Raw genomic sequence first — 13926 nt, forward strand, 5'->3', positions numbered from 1 at the left:
ATTGGTGCTGAATTAGTATCAAATTCAAGTTAGGTCAACGATAAACTAGCCTCATGTAGGTGTTTTCTCGTTCAAATCTATCAAAAAAAGGCTGTGATGTCTAGTTCCACAAATGTCAAGTTTATGCAAGTTGACAAAACGTGGTCGAGGATTGCTAAAGGTCATTCTGATATTATGCAAAGCTTTAGTCCTATGACGTTAATAATCAATTTTATCTTTAGGTCTGAAATGGCTACTATAAGCAATACATAATCTCCAATATACCCAAAAACCTGTAGAACATCTTCTCTGCCTTCAAAAATCTTCCAAAATTCTATTAAAATTTAAATTAATCTAGTCAGAAATTTTCCATTACTTCCAACCCATTCAGCTAGTATTCAGCCTTATCTACAAAATCCGTAGGAGTTTCAGCTACCTTTCTTTATCATGTTTCGTATAATTTTACATACCCAATAAGAAAGAGCACAAAAGGTTATGCAAAAAAAAGAAGAAAATTGCATAATTTTTTATGTTGTTTATTTTCCTTATTATTTGCCTAGCAGAAAAATCTGAGACTGAAAATTGAGAGCTGAAAATACAAAGCACAGAAAAAAAATCCCCTCCTTCCATTATTGAGCTCCATTATAATCATCATCCTACAATGCATAAGCCGTTAATGTTATTTTATGCAATAGACAAGCTCAAGAGAAACTTTCTCAATGCATTAAATGCCTTTTTTTTGTGCTTGTTTATTCATGGAAGGAGCAAAAGCTTTTAAACATCATCATAATTTGTCGGTTATTTTTTGGTCTTGTATATTAAAAATTATTAGCAAAAAAATAACTCCTCTTTCATGTTCTATACAGTCTTGTTCTCATCTCATTCTTTATGGTTGATTTTAATTTTTTACTGTGTACAGAGTTGATGCTGTGGATATTGAATTTAATGATTTATTTACTTTAATATTTTGATATGTTATCTACATGCACCCACATATTACTATGTGATGCTTACGTTTACATTGTAGATCACATCCAAGGACGGCCGTCGAAGATGTAGCATATTATTGTTTGATTCTCATGAGTTTTTTTTGCATAGCTTTCAAGACTACGCAGTTTCAAAATATTTTGAGTCAATGCATATCTAATAATCATTATCATATCTCAAATGGTGCTAGAAATAGCTCTTTGCTATCTACCACACACTTGGCAATTTTCAATAGAATGCATAGAAAATATGGAGACTCAAAATTCTCCAAGGGATACTGCGTTAGGTAGGATTCATTCTATGGATACTTAATGGTAAATAATCCAGTATGAGATGAAGTCACGTTAAATTGAGACTGGTAATGCCATGATGATTACCTCATAAAGGTACGTCTTGAATTTAGCTCCACATCCGTGCATCTAAAACTTAGCCTTGCGAGCATTACCAGAGTGGATAATAATACGTTAGAACTAGACATCAACCGGAGTATTAACTTGCCATGCAACTAGTTAGTTTGGGTTAGTTGTTCGACGTATCGCAAGAAATGGTAATATGTTTTTTGTACTGATTCAATGGTTTATTGTGATCAAAATAGTATCTGGAAATCGCAAGGCACAGAAATGGCCAAAAAATTCCCTAGATCAATTTGATTCTGCCCTGAGGTTGGGCTTCGTCGAATTTGTCCTAATGTCAAAGCCACGCCGGCATGTAATTGGGTTTGCGATCATTTATTCACTGTGTGCTTTCGGGGTAGTGCCTTTGGCTCTTTTCCTTTGTTTTCTTTTTTTATTGTTATTAAGCAGTGATGGTTTAGTTTGTCGTGCTGTTTTAATAAATGTGGTTCAAAAATCTTAAAATTCCCAAATTTCAAATCCACAATCGATGCATTAACGACAAGTAACACAGCATTAAACCACTGAAACGCCTAATTATAGGACATATCTTCATCTTTCAAATTTTTATTCTTTGAAATACTTCCGAAAACAATTCCTAACCCGAGGCCAACAAATTCGCAGACATGCCAACCTTCTTTCACAGCAAAGATGCAAGCAGATCACTTTTCAATAATATTCAGCCTTAAGAACCCCGAACCGACTTCAAAGCAACAACAACTCTGTATTATCAACGTGCCGAAAGTCAAAAAAAGCATAATGTTTAATTTTTCATTCAATTTTTTGTTACTGGATGGAGGCTGGCTTTTGTTAAAATATTGAATATATTTTATGCTACTAAGCTGCATACTTTTACATACACATTTTTTTGGAAAGACGAAGAAAATTTATTTAAAATTGAATTTCATAAAAAGATTTTTTAACGCTCACAAAGCATGTGATTTATGCAGGAACGTGTAAAATATAAAAAAAAAATTGGAAATTTTTTGTCATCACAATAAAAAATTAGTTCTTTCCTTTCTCACTCCAAACACAGCATCTAGTGAATGGGGGTATAGGGGAAGTACACACACAAAAAAGTACACATTCAATTCATTCCAATGTGATGAAATAAGAAGAGAATTATTTTTGTTGTATTTTCGGCGAAGATGAATTTTTGCGAATGCAAGTCACGTACTTCCGCATAATGGTAAAGTCGGTACTGTCAGAAAATGTTAATGGCTTTTTATGAATTGTATGTGGATAATATAAAAAATATATAAATACAGTTTTGTTACTTTTGATTGCGATGGGAAAATAAAACAGTCAGCTTGTAGACATTCTTGATTTTTTACTTTCCTTATCTTATTCGTGAAAGACGTGGTCGGAGAAGTTAGGGAAGAAATGTCATGTAGGTGTTGAGATTTAGAGAGTCTTTTAGTTGCTTTAAGATTTGGGTTGTTGGTTTAATGAATTTATACTTGCTAATTTGGTAACCAGCTAAACCGAACAGCACAAAGCGGCAATCATTGGTTGAAGACCTACCCAACCGGCACATATTGAAATGTTGCCACCACGGTAACGAGGCGACAGTACAATTAATACCTCCTTGTAGCCACCAAGCGAAAATAACAAATTTTCAATTGACTGCCAGTTGGCTCTAAACATACTGCCGCGTCGTCGTCAAAATGTTCCAATCTAGCTAGATTCTCAATAAACTTATTGCAAATTGAAGAATTTTGTTCAAACAGTGAAGCTACGTCTCCAATTTGACGCAGATTGTCTCCAGTTAAAAACTTGTTTGAAACTCAAGAACACCTTTTAAATGACATACTGAACCAAATGTCAGCAACTAAACTAAGCTGAAAACCTTAGTAGTCACCACACGACCTTAGACGTTATGATACATTTTAGACTCTTGCTAGTCATTTTCACGTTTTGCTGTCAATACGGCGACGCTTTGCCCTAATAGTCATTGAATGTGCTCAACATCTGACCATGACGAGCATCATAGTCTGTTCGGGTTGGTACCTAAATACTAGTACCCTTTTTCTAGTATCATTTAAAAGCTCAAGCAATAAATTAATGATTCGAAATTCTGAATTCAGGAGGGCCCATGGGTATTGAGTTTAGTGTAATCTAAATTAGCATCGGAATGGTTGAAGAGATTGTACCAAAGAGACTCCATGACGTTGAATTAGTGGAAACGCAATCCTGTATGCTGTTAGAATCTCTTGTACTCTCTTTCCTTAAAAAAAAATGTAAAATAATGTTACAGTCAATTTTCCTTGGACAAAATGCACATTTAACGACAAAATGAACAACAAAGCCACAAATATTCCAAAAATCAAGCACAAAATTCCCAACGTCAAAGACTGCTAAATGTGATAAAATTCACACTCAACTATGCGTGTGTGGAAATGCACGCAACATGAATTCGCTTTCAAGCCACTCTTTTTTCGCTTGTTATTTGTCAAATAAAAGAAATGTGCAAAAAATCATAAAAAATATTGCGAAATGGGAAGACAATAAGACGGAAAAAATATTTTTTATAGCAATATTTAAGTGAAATTCAAATACTTGAAAAATGAAAGAAGCACAAAAAGTTTATGGAAGGAAGAAAAAAAAAACAAAGAAAAATTACATGCTGAAAAAAACAAAAGTTTTATTGCCTTCGAGTGTTTCTTGCAATTTTTCTTTCTCCTTCCTTTGTTACTGCAAATGGATTTTTATGCATAATATTTCCATTTTCTTAAGAATTGGAAACGGAAGGAAGAAAAAAATTGAAAGTGTTAAGGAGGAAGGAAGAAAAAAAAAATTTCTTTTCATTTTTTATTTATTTAAATTTGGTTAAAAAACATTTTATTGCTATGGTATTCTCACCATTGTTTATGGATCTTTTGGGGACTATTAGAATATTTGTTGAATTATGTGCTGAAAAGTGTTTTCGTTGAATGTTTAATGGAGGGGTTGGTGGTGGTTTCAGGTGTTAAGGAGCTGTTAAGTGTCGGGTGGAGTTTTGAATCATGATGATTTTACCTCGTTTTCCTTAACTGGCTTTCTTGTTCATGATGGTTTCCTAAGAGATAATGAGCATACTCAACTAATTAAACATACTCTTGAGATAACTCTTACTTACTTCACTGGCTGCACAGACCAATTTTGATCCATGGCCTTTACTCAACCAATATAATTGAGCATACTCATGTCTGTTAGGGATATTCATACTAAATTGAGACATCCAGCTTATAAATAGCTGCATTTTTTAAACAAATTGAGCATCATCTACGAGATATCAGTGTACTGCAATGCACTAGTTAAAATAAATCAAATGAACGGTCAAAGAGCTCATAGAAACTGTTGATCAAGGCAGTCTCTTTAACAGGCAAAGATAATGGCCTTGATTGAGAGCATACTAGTTGAGCATGCTCGCGAGTGTCTCGCTCAGCTTGCTTTGCTCTTGGGGACATGCTCTTTGTCTGCTAGGATATTGCATTTGAAATCGGGAATTGGCTAGTGATAGGTAACGAGAACTAGCTTATGAAGACATCTATTGAAGTTTGTAGATCACGATAGATCTGTTCGGCAGAAGTAAAAAGGAAGTATGTCAGTTTCCCAATTATTATTAGTTATAAAATTTTCAGGTATCAAAATTCCATTTCGGTTCAATACATGTCTTCTTCTAAAGCTGCTAAATTGATCAAAATTAGTCTCAGATATCCCAAAAATTCCTCAATTAACTCTATTGACCTGTTTAGTATTTCCATTAAATTCACAATATCACTCAATCTACAATCCAACAAAATCTACAATAATTTTGACTGCAAGCTATATATTTATATTAGTTTCAATAATTTGAATATCAAATTAACTGCTATCCATTCTGATTCCTGAATATCATAAAATGCCTCGCAGCAATAATTTTCCATTTCTATCTTCCTGAATATTCCTGTCAATTAAAATAAAACAATTCTATTCATTTTTATTACTTTATTTTGGAATAAAATTGCCATAAAAAACTTTCCGAATTTTCTCGTCTATCAATTCTCATACTTGAAGTAATTAAAAAATTGTTATCCACTCGTTGAAGCATTAACGGAAATAAAATGCGTTGACATTGTCAAGTTAAAAAGGAACAGAAACATTCTATATGGATAATGAGTTCGACAGCAACAACAAAAAGGGTTGTTGATGTTGTTGTAGCTATATTTTATGTTTAAATAGGACACATTTTCATTTTAATTACGTTTGAGTATCATAAAGCTTGTTTGTTTAATATCATTTACAGCACACTGTGTCAAATTAAATACATTCAAGGGATGATGATGATGATGATGACGATACAGCAGCTTTATCCATTGTGCTTTCAAAAATATAATATAAAAATTTTAAATAGGAGGCGGGAAAAGCAAACACAGTGCTGGCTTTGACTCTCATACAGCATAGAAGAGTATCAATTTGCTATTGAAATTAATCTTTGTAAAGTATTTTACTTGTTTGTTCAACAAATATCAACAAAAAAAAAGTTTTGGATTTTATTATCGACACAAAAATTTGAGGATAGACTTGAAATTTAATGAGTGATGTAAGGGTTTTCTTGGAAAATTAAAATATTAAGAGAAAAGTTTTGTAAAATTGCGTATTCAAATGAAAATAGCTTGCAGCTTTGTTTTTTTTTTGTTGTGCTTCAGTGCGTAATGGGTCGCATGGTTACATATTTTAGAACACGTGGATGTTTTTGGAAATTTCTTGGAATGCAAAGGAGGAAATTAAGTTTAGTGATGAATTTTAAAATCTTGAAAAGAAGGAAGGAATTGTGGTTTTTTAAGGAAACTTACTATTTCTTAGTATGTAGATCTTGAGGTAGACTCGTAAATTGTATAGAGTCGACTGTTCCACAACAAATTTGAAATGATATCGAGCTCTGCTTCTAATAAGGATTAGATTAAGAACCGTGCTTTTCTTGCATTAAAGATGCGCAGGCCTGCAGTTTTGGGCTGTACTTTATAGATCATCTAAGGTTGCTGCTGGCCTACAATTATTGACGAACCCTCCTTCTAAGATTCTAAACAAAAAAGGACGTTTCCTCACAACTAGACCCGAGTGGGACTTAAATTCTCATCCTATGATGTCGATTTGTACGACCCACTTAATAAGCTACTGGGGGTTTCTAGAGAGCACAGATCTTAGCGTTGTATATGATCATATCACAAATTCAACAATTTTAGCAGTGAAATTATCAGAAAAAGTTGACTTTAATAGTGCCTGGCCCTTGTATTTTACCATTATGCCATAAACAATGCTTGAAGTCGATTTAAATTTTGCATAGAAAAGTCGACTCTTGTTCGACTCAAGTCATCTCAACTTCATATACAATTCAAGTCGACTTTAAGCTCTATTTTATAAATGCTCGACCTCTAGCACATTATTATGCACAAACAGCATCTTCAATCCGTCATATTCCATCAGAAAATTCACTTCCATTTTCTACTTTATATAATAATTCTCAAACTTCACCTTCAACAAAAATAAATCCATTTTCTGCATCAATTTTTATAAAAACCCTCACAACTTAAAAAGCACACATTTTTCCTATCATTGAGCACTTCCCCATTCACAATAATGGAGAGCACAACAAAACATAATACGGCATAATGCGACATAAATGCACAACAAATGACATTTAGTGCACTACTTTACTCTCCGTTTTGAAGACAAATTTTATATAAAATATTCATCAAATATACAATGAGCATCAACATCATCAACAATAACAGCAACAACAAGTTAGTGCTTTGGAAAAATATTCATTCAAATGCTTTTATGATATGACAAAAGTTTGTCATAGTTTCATAATGATCTCATAAAATATGTTGGGAGTTTTCAATAACTTTTTAGCGCATTTTTGAAATTTTTTTCAAAAAGGTAGCTTATTAAATCACTTTGTTCGTTCGGTCGTTCGGCTGTTCGGGCGTTCGGCTGACGCTAAAAACTTTTTAACTAGGCATCGTAGAGAGCTCGGAATGATTTTAAAAGATCAGTTCCATAAAGTTATTGCGGCGCCGGGCATTTAAAAGTTTCAAATCATTGCATAAATACTATAATTAACAATTTTTCATTTTCATATACAACAACAACAAAAACATCAACACGTTTTTTCATTGTTTTACAGTGTTCTTCAATGTTTTTCGATGTTTTTACAGTGTTTACTGAACAATGTTTGAATTTTTTTGACCGTTATGAGGTTTAAATTATTAAAATCCGTTAAATGATGAATTGCTTAAATTTCTATTATGGTGACTTGGAATATACTGGATCTGGTTTTGTTGGTCTGGAAGTGACCTGGATCTTACTGGATCTTGTTTTTGTGGGTCTGGAAGTGACCTGGATCTTACTGGATCTTGATTTTGTGAGTCTGGAAGTTGTATGGATCCTACTGGATCTGTTTCTTTGGTAGGAAAATTGATACCTATTAATATCTATTAATCAATTACTGATCGCTGGGACAAAAATGCGCTTAAGTCCCTCGATCAATAACACGAGGACTTTTGTAATTTTTTTTTTGCTGTGGACTTGGATTTTTTAGGGGTTCTAAAATAGCTGTGAACTGTGACAAAGACAACTGAATTTATTGCAGCTTTCGATCAATTTTAGATTATTATATAGTATTTAAGGCCTGAAAGCACATGAACGAGACTCACACTGTCCTGGAGCCAAACGATGTACACGTTGCGAATTGGAAGCAGTGACGTAAGTAAATGAGACTAAGTCAAGTGTCGGTGACTCAAACTGCGACTTAATTAAAAGGTACTTAATAGAAAAAGTGAGAATTATTAAGAATCGAACGCTCAAAAGGGATGCTTTTTGGCTTCTTGGTTGAATCCTTGTGATTTAGCCATGAGTTCTTCTTCATTTCTCTAGCAATATATCAAAATACAACCAACATCTCAATGTGAGTTGCTTGGTTCGGCTTATCATCCAGTTCATCATCTTGAATTGCATAATTCGTATTAAAAATGGTCGAAATCAGCCATCAGCCACCGCTGGAGTACCATCAAAACTTGTCATCAATGCAAGGACGCAACGGTGTCCTAGCGACTACATTGTGCTGATCTGACAACAATTTAAATTCTTTCTTATTGCTTTACCTTTGCAATCGCAGACATTTCCCACGAAAATTACTAAAAATCTTGAGAATCCCTAAAAACAAGACACAGATCAAACGATCCTTTACCGGAAGTTGATGAAAATAAAAAGTCACTCACACTTAAAATGGAACAGACAAAACAGAAACAAATTTTTTAGTGTCACATCAAAATGCATGGTAATGGCTCTCATGAATATTTTGACTATCCATACAAAATGTTTTTTTTTTGGACATCCGACAACAATTTCCTTTAACATCCAACAACTACAAGCTCTTCAAAAAATGAAATAAAATTTCACCCTTATAACCATCATCCATACATACATACAAATGCATAACACACATCAAAAAGTCATTTTTTCCAATAGATCAAACAGGAAAAAAAAAGAATTTTTCTCGTTTGTTTTTCTGACAGAACAATTTTTATTCCTTCATATAAGCATACAAACACATCCTCGTGTTATTTGGAGTGAGAGGTAAATGTGAAGCATTAAAAGCAGTGAGCTTGAACCGGAAAATATCCATTTTTAATGAAAATATCTCTCTCATTTTTATATTTATTTTATGCTCTTTTTACTATTTGATAGCCTTTGGACAACTGTGAAAATTTATTGCATAAATATTTCGCTTTCATGTATCCGCTGAGCTCGATAGTTGGTGAAAAAAATATTTATATCCAACAACTCTGAAGGCGTAACGGTTTTCCTTATTTTGTTCTAAAATTTGAAATAAGGAATTTTTACATTCCTTATTTTAGTACATTGAGTCCGTTAAATTTCTTTAAACTAAATCTTTAAAATACATGATTTCTAAGCAATAAATCAACTTATGAACTATGCAAACATAAATAAAAATGGTATATCTAATTGAAAAGTGAATAATAATTGACAAAACTAAAGAGAAAAGAAGTAAAATTAATTAAAATCAAATTATCTTTGTTATTGTTGTGTGTGTGCTTGCATGTATTAGTAATATTTACAAAAGTGACCAATCAGAATTAAATTAAGTTTTTTGCTTTAAATTCTGTCAATATTGAATTAAAATGCCTTCTAATTTCAAGAAAAATTATTAGAGATTACTAAAATTTTAATTATGATGCACAATTTTTGTTTATTTCCTTGAAAAAGTTGGAAAAACAAAAGACAAAAATTTTGATTTGTATATGTGTGTGTAAATTTTTTCGTACACAAAATGAATTCAAATTCAAAATTTTGGACTAAATAACGGAAACTTTTGCTCTTCAGAGTTGTTGGATTTATATATATTTATGAGCTTTTATATTTTTGGAACTCTTTCACGATATGAAAATGAGCGAGATGTAATTATTTAAAATTTAAATGTTCAAGAAAAATGAGAACTCAAGCTTATGTTGTGGTGCAGAAGCTGCAGTTTCATTTATAATGCGGTCATCTATGAGAATTGAACAGAATAATTCATGAAGTCGTTCATTTTTTGGAATGGAGAGCGTTATTAAATGATGTGAAGGTGTATAAGGAAGCTGATGAGAGTGAATGTGTTAGGCCTCTGGGTCCAGTTTCAATATAAATTGAACATGGCTGGACTCAGACATTTCCAAACAAAATCCGAGTCGAGTTCGAGCTCTGGGAGCAGTTCATTCTTTATTCAATTTAAACGATAGGTGTAAAGTAGAATAAGGAACTCCCAAATCCCAATTGAAGACAAATTTATGTCTCTGAGCAATATTGGAATAAGGAACAGATCAGGAACATTAATGAAGCGGGATTAGTCACTATAGGACAAAGAGCATGCTTTGAAGAGCTTTCTCTACTTTTGTACACGAGGTCATATGCTCCCGAGCATGCTCTCAGCTTACTTTACTCTTAACCTGCTAGAGTGCCTTAATCTTTCATCAATCCCTAACAGACAAAGAGCATACTCTAAGGTTACTCACTTTTGTGAGCATACTCAATGTATGAAAAAGCATGCTTTGATTCATGCTCTTTGTATGATTGGGAATTTTTGGAAGGAATGACTTGTAGTTAAAGACAGTATTACTTTTAACAACAGACGGAAGTCAGTGATTGAGCCAGTTATAGGCGCAATCTAACGAAAGCCATGGATTACAATTGATTTGCAGATCCAGCAAAGTGAGAAAGTAAGTCAGTATTCCTAGATCGTCAACAGTTAATATTGCATGCATTCCAAATCGTAAGACCACCCAAGTTAAGTTCCCAACAGTCATCACTTACAAACAATTCCCCCAAAAAAAGCAGGCTAATTCAACCGACAAATGCAATTCTCATTTTCAGACATATGAATGCATGCATCAACTATTCATGATATCTCAAAATCAAAATGACACAGTTTCTCAATTATATGAATGGATATAAAAAGTTATGAACATTGAATTGATTGAGATAAAGTTTTGAGTTTTTTTGTGCTCAATATATCAACAGAAAACTTGTTCTTGATTTTAAGGAGAACATTGAAACTCAATCAAAGCTTAAATGCTGTTTTGAATTCAGTTATAGAGATATAAATCTCAAAGATAAGTGAAATATTGTGATCAAAATTCAGAATAATGTGGAACTTTTAAAGATGTAGAGCAATCAATCAATGATGGTAATGAAGATTAGTATTGTGGATGCAGGCACAGTGATTTTAGTCTTTTTAGCACCAAAATTGAATTGACGATTTGTTTTTGCGTCCATAGGCTCTAGGAATAGCTCTAAAGTCACACCGTACGGTACTTTAGCGTAGACTGGAATTTGCTGAATCTGACTCAAAACCAGAGCCTTTTTCAAGCCGTGTGCCTTCTGGATCGTAAATTTAGCTCCTTCTCAATACATTTCACAAATCTCCAAAACGTCATTACATAAATTGACAAACTAAAGCTCTCAAATCCAACTAAAAATCACCAAACTAATCACTTCAAATTTAAACTCACATGTTATCTATGTAAACGGCATGTTTACAGCACTTAATTTGAAATTGAAATGTCATTTTATTTCCGCATTGTAACCTTACCACAGTTTTTTGGTAATTGTTCTGTATATGTCTGCAAAAATTGAAACATTTTGTGAATTTGCAGTAATTGAGTTGAACTTTTTTTTGTGCTCATGAAAATGAAGTTGATTGAAAAACTTTGTACATTTTTGAGGATGTAGTGTAGTGCAAGAAGTGACCGCAAATAACAATTTAGATGATTTTGAGACTGTATTTATTCTTGAATATTGCAAATTCTTTGAAATTTGTCAATGTTTTGAGTTTAGATTGAAATGAATAATTTTGCAATTTTTAACAGAAGAGAATTAGTAGGCTGGAAAGCGCATTGCTGGATATGCAGTCTCAGAGCCCAGATTTAGAGTCTCACAGCGTCACACAGATCAAAGTGGGATATTAATTCTCATAGTCCTTAACAGGCACAAATCCAGACTTGATATCTCAAAGCGCCAAGTAGATACAAAATCTGATTTGGAGTCTTGTAGCTCTGAGCAGGCACAAAATCAGATTTAGAGTCTCATATCGCCAAGCAGGTTCAAAATAGGATTTGAATTGTCATAGTCCCAAACAGGCACAAAACCGGACTTGGTTTTTCATAGCGCAAAGCAGACACAAAGTTTGATTTGTAGTCTCGTAGCCGCGAACAGGCACAAAATCAGATTTATTGTTTTATTGCGTAAATTGGGCATAAACATGTCCTTTAGTCTATATTTCTAATGCCTTAAACTATTCAGAATAAATCTAGGCAATTTCAATATTCAATGACCTAATTAAAGCCTAAAAATAGCCCTCTCTCCTAGCTACACCCCTGACTCCAATTATCCTTCACAATACATCCAGTACATAAAACACAACACTTTATGATCAATTAAAGGATTTAATTTAACCACTGATTTTAATCAATGATTAACAAACCCATTTGGATACTCGACAATCAAATAACATGAAAATTATAATGAGATTAATATCAATTTTAATGCTTTACTATTCATACATATCACCACAACAGCTTTCAGTATGAGAGAATAATAATTTGAATGGAGCTTATTGGAGCATGATTATCGTCAATCAGCAATTATAATTCTCTCACTTATTTGCTCAATAATTGGATTATGGATGTGAAATAGCCCTTTAGTATGTCAAAACCAATCATAATCTTCTTATCATTAATAAATGACTCATGCTTGCTGGATACCGAAAAAGCTTTTATATCTGATTCGACTTGAATGTGTGTCGATCATTAATATCAATAATCATTCCGAAAAATAAAATTGAAAAACTTTTTCTCAAACTGTGCCTAACTTTTTTGGCATCTTTGACTTTTGTTTTTTTGTTGATAAATGGGGTCAATTGGCTCCGGTAAAGGAAATTATGTTTTTTGAGGATTTCTTGTTGATGCCTTTGAATTCTTAATAGACTATCAGACATTATTGAATATATTCCATTCTTGTTCCATTCTAAATGTTGGACATCATAGGTGAGCAACTCCAAATAAAGTTCTTTGATTATTTCTGATTTTTATGTGATTTTATTGACACATACGTGATTCTGCTTTTGGGAGATTTTGGTGATATTAGGAAAGATACCCGAGCGGCACAATACAGCGAACCGCATTTGTCGTCATTAAATCGCCTTCAGAACAACTTCTTGTCTCACCGTTAATACAGCGATTTATCATTGTCCTATCACCATAAGTCATTCAAACTTAAACATGCTATAGGGTTTACATGCTATAAGGTAATATGGACTTAATATGACCAAATTTCAGAACAATTGAATATTTATTGCCTGAATCCTGGCTTGAATACTTCAGTTACACAATTGTATTTGAACAACGTCAAGTAGTATCATTAGTGACACTGACTGGCATGACAGTGACACTTTCACTAGAGTTCAGATTCCCAAAATAGCCTTTACTTTAGTCCAGACTCAAGCCTCAATTTCGGCTAAATCACCAACCATTCAACAGAAACCTCAATAAAACAAATCCATATAGTTTCAGGCTATACAAAATTCAATATTTTCAAACAATTTGATGTAACTTGATTGCTTTTGTATTAATTTCCCAAAAATTTTGTGTTTTCATTCAATACACTCAAAATATGATACATTTTCCAGTCCTTAAGCGTAATTCAACCGACAAGCCATAAATGAATGAAAATCTATCCGCAAATTACACCATTATGTACCTTATTACTAATGAGCACAAATAGAATCATTAATATTATTATAGTCGACGTCAATAGCGAGGAACAAGAAGGTTTGAAAATAAATTTAGGGGTTGATTTGTGGATGAGGTGTAGTTAGGGAAGATGGAGGAGTTTGTATGGCAAATTTTGGTACAGAAAATTGCAGGCTCTGGCAGATTCGGATGAATTATAAGCCGTAGTAGGCAAAGTGGCTGCTTTTAGGTACCCTGATGGTGTTTCTGCACCATTGAAGCATGCTGTGTGCCTGTTAGTGAAGGAAAAATTCAAC

Source organism: Chironomus tepperi, unplaced genomic scaffold, assembly GCF_022539635.2.
Source record: "Chironomus tepperi strain 1889 unplaced genomic scaffold, CSIRO-AGI_Ctep_v1 contig_337, whole genome shotgun sequence".
Classification (NCBI taxonomy): Eukaryota; Metazoa; Arthropoda; class Insecta; order Diptera; family Chironomidae; genus Chironomus; species Chironomus tepperi.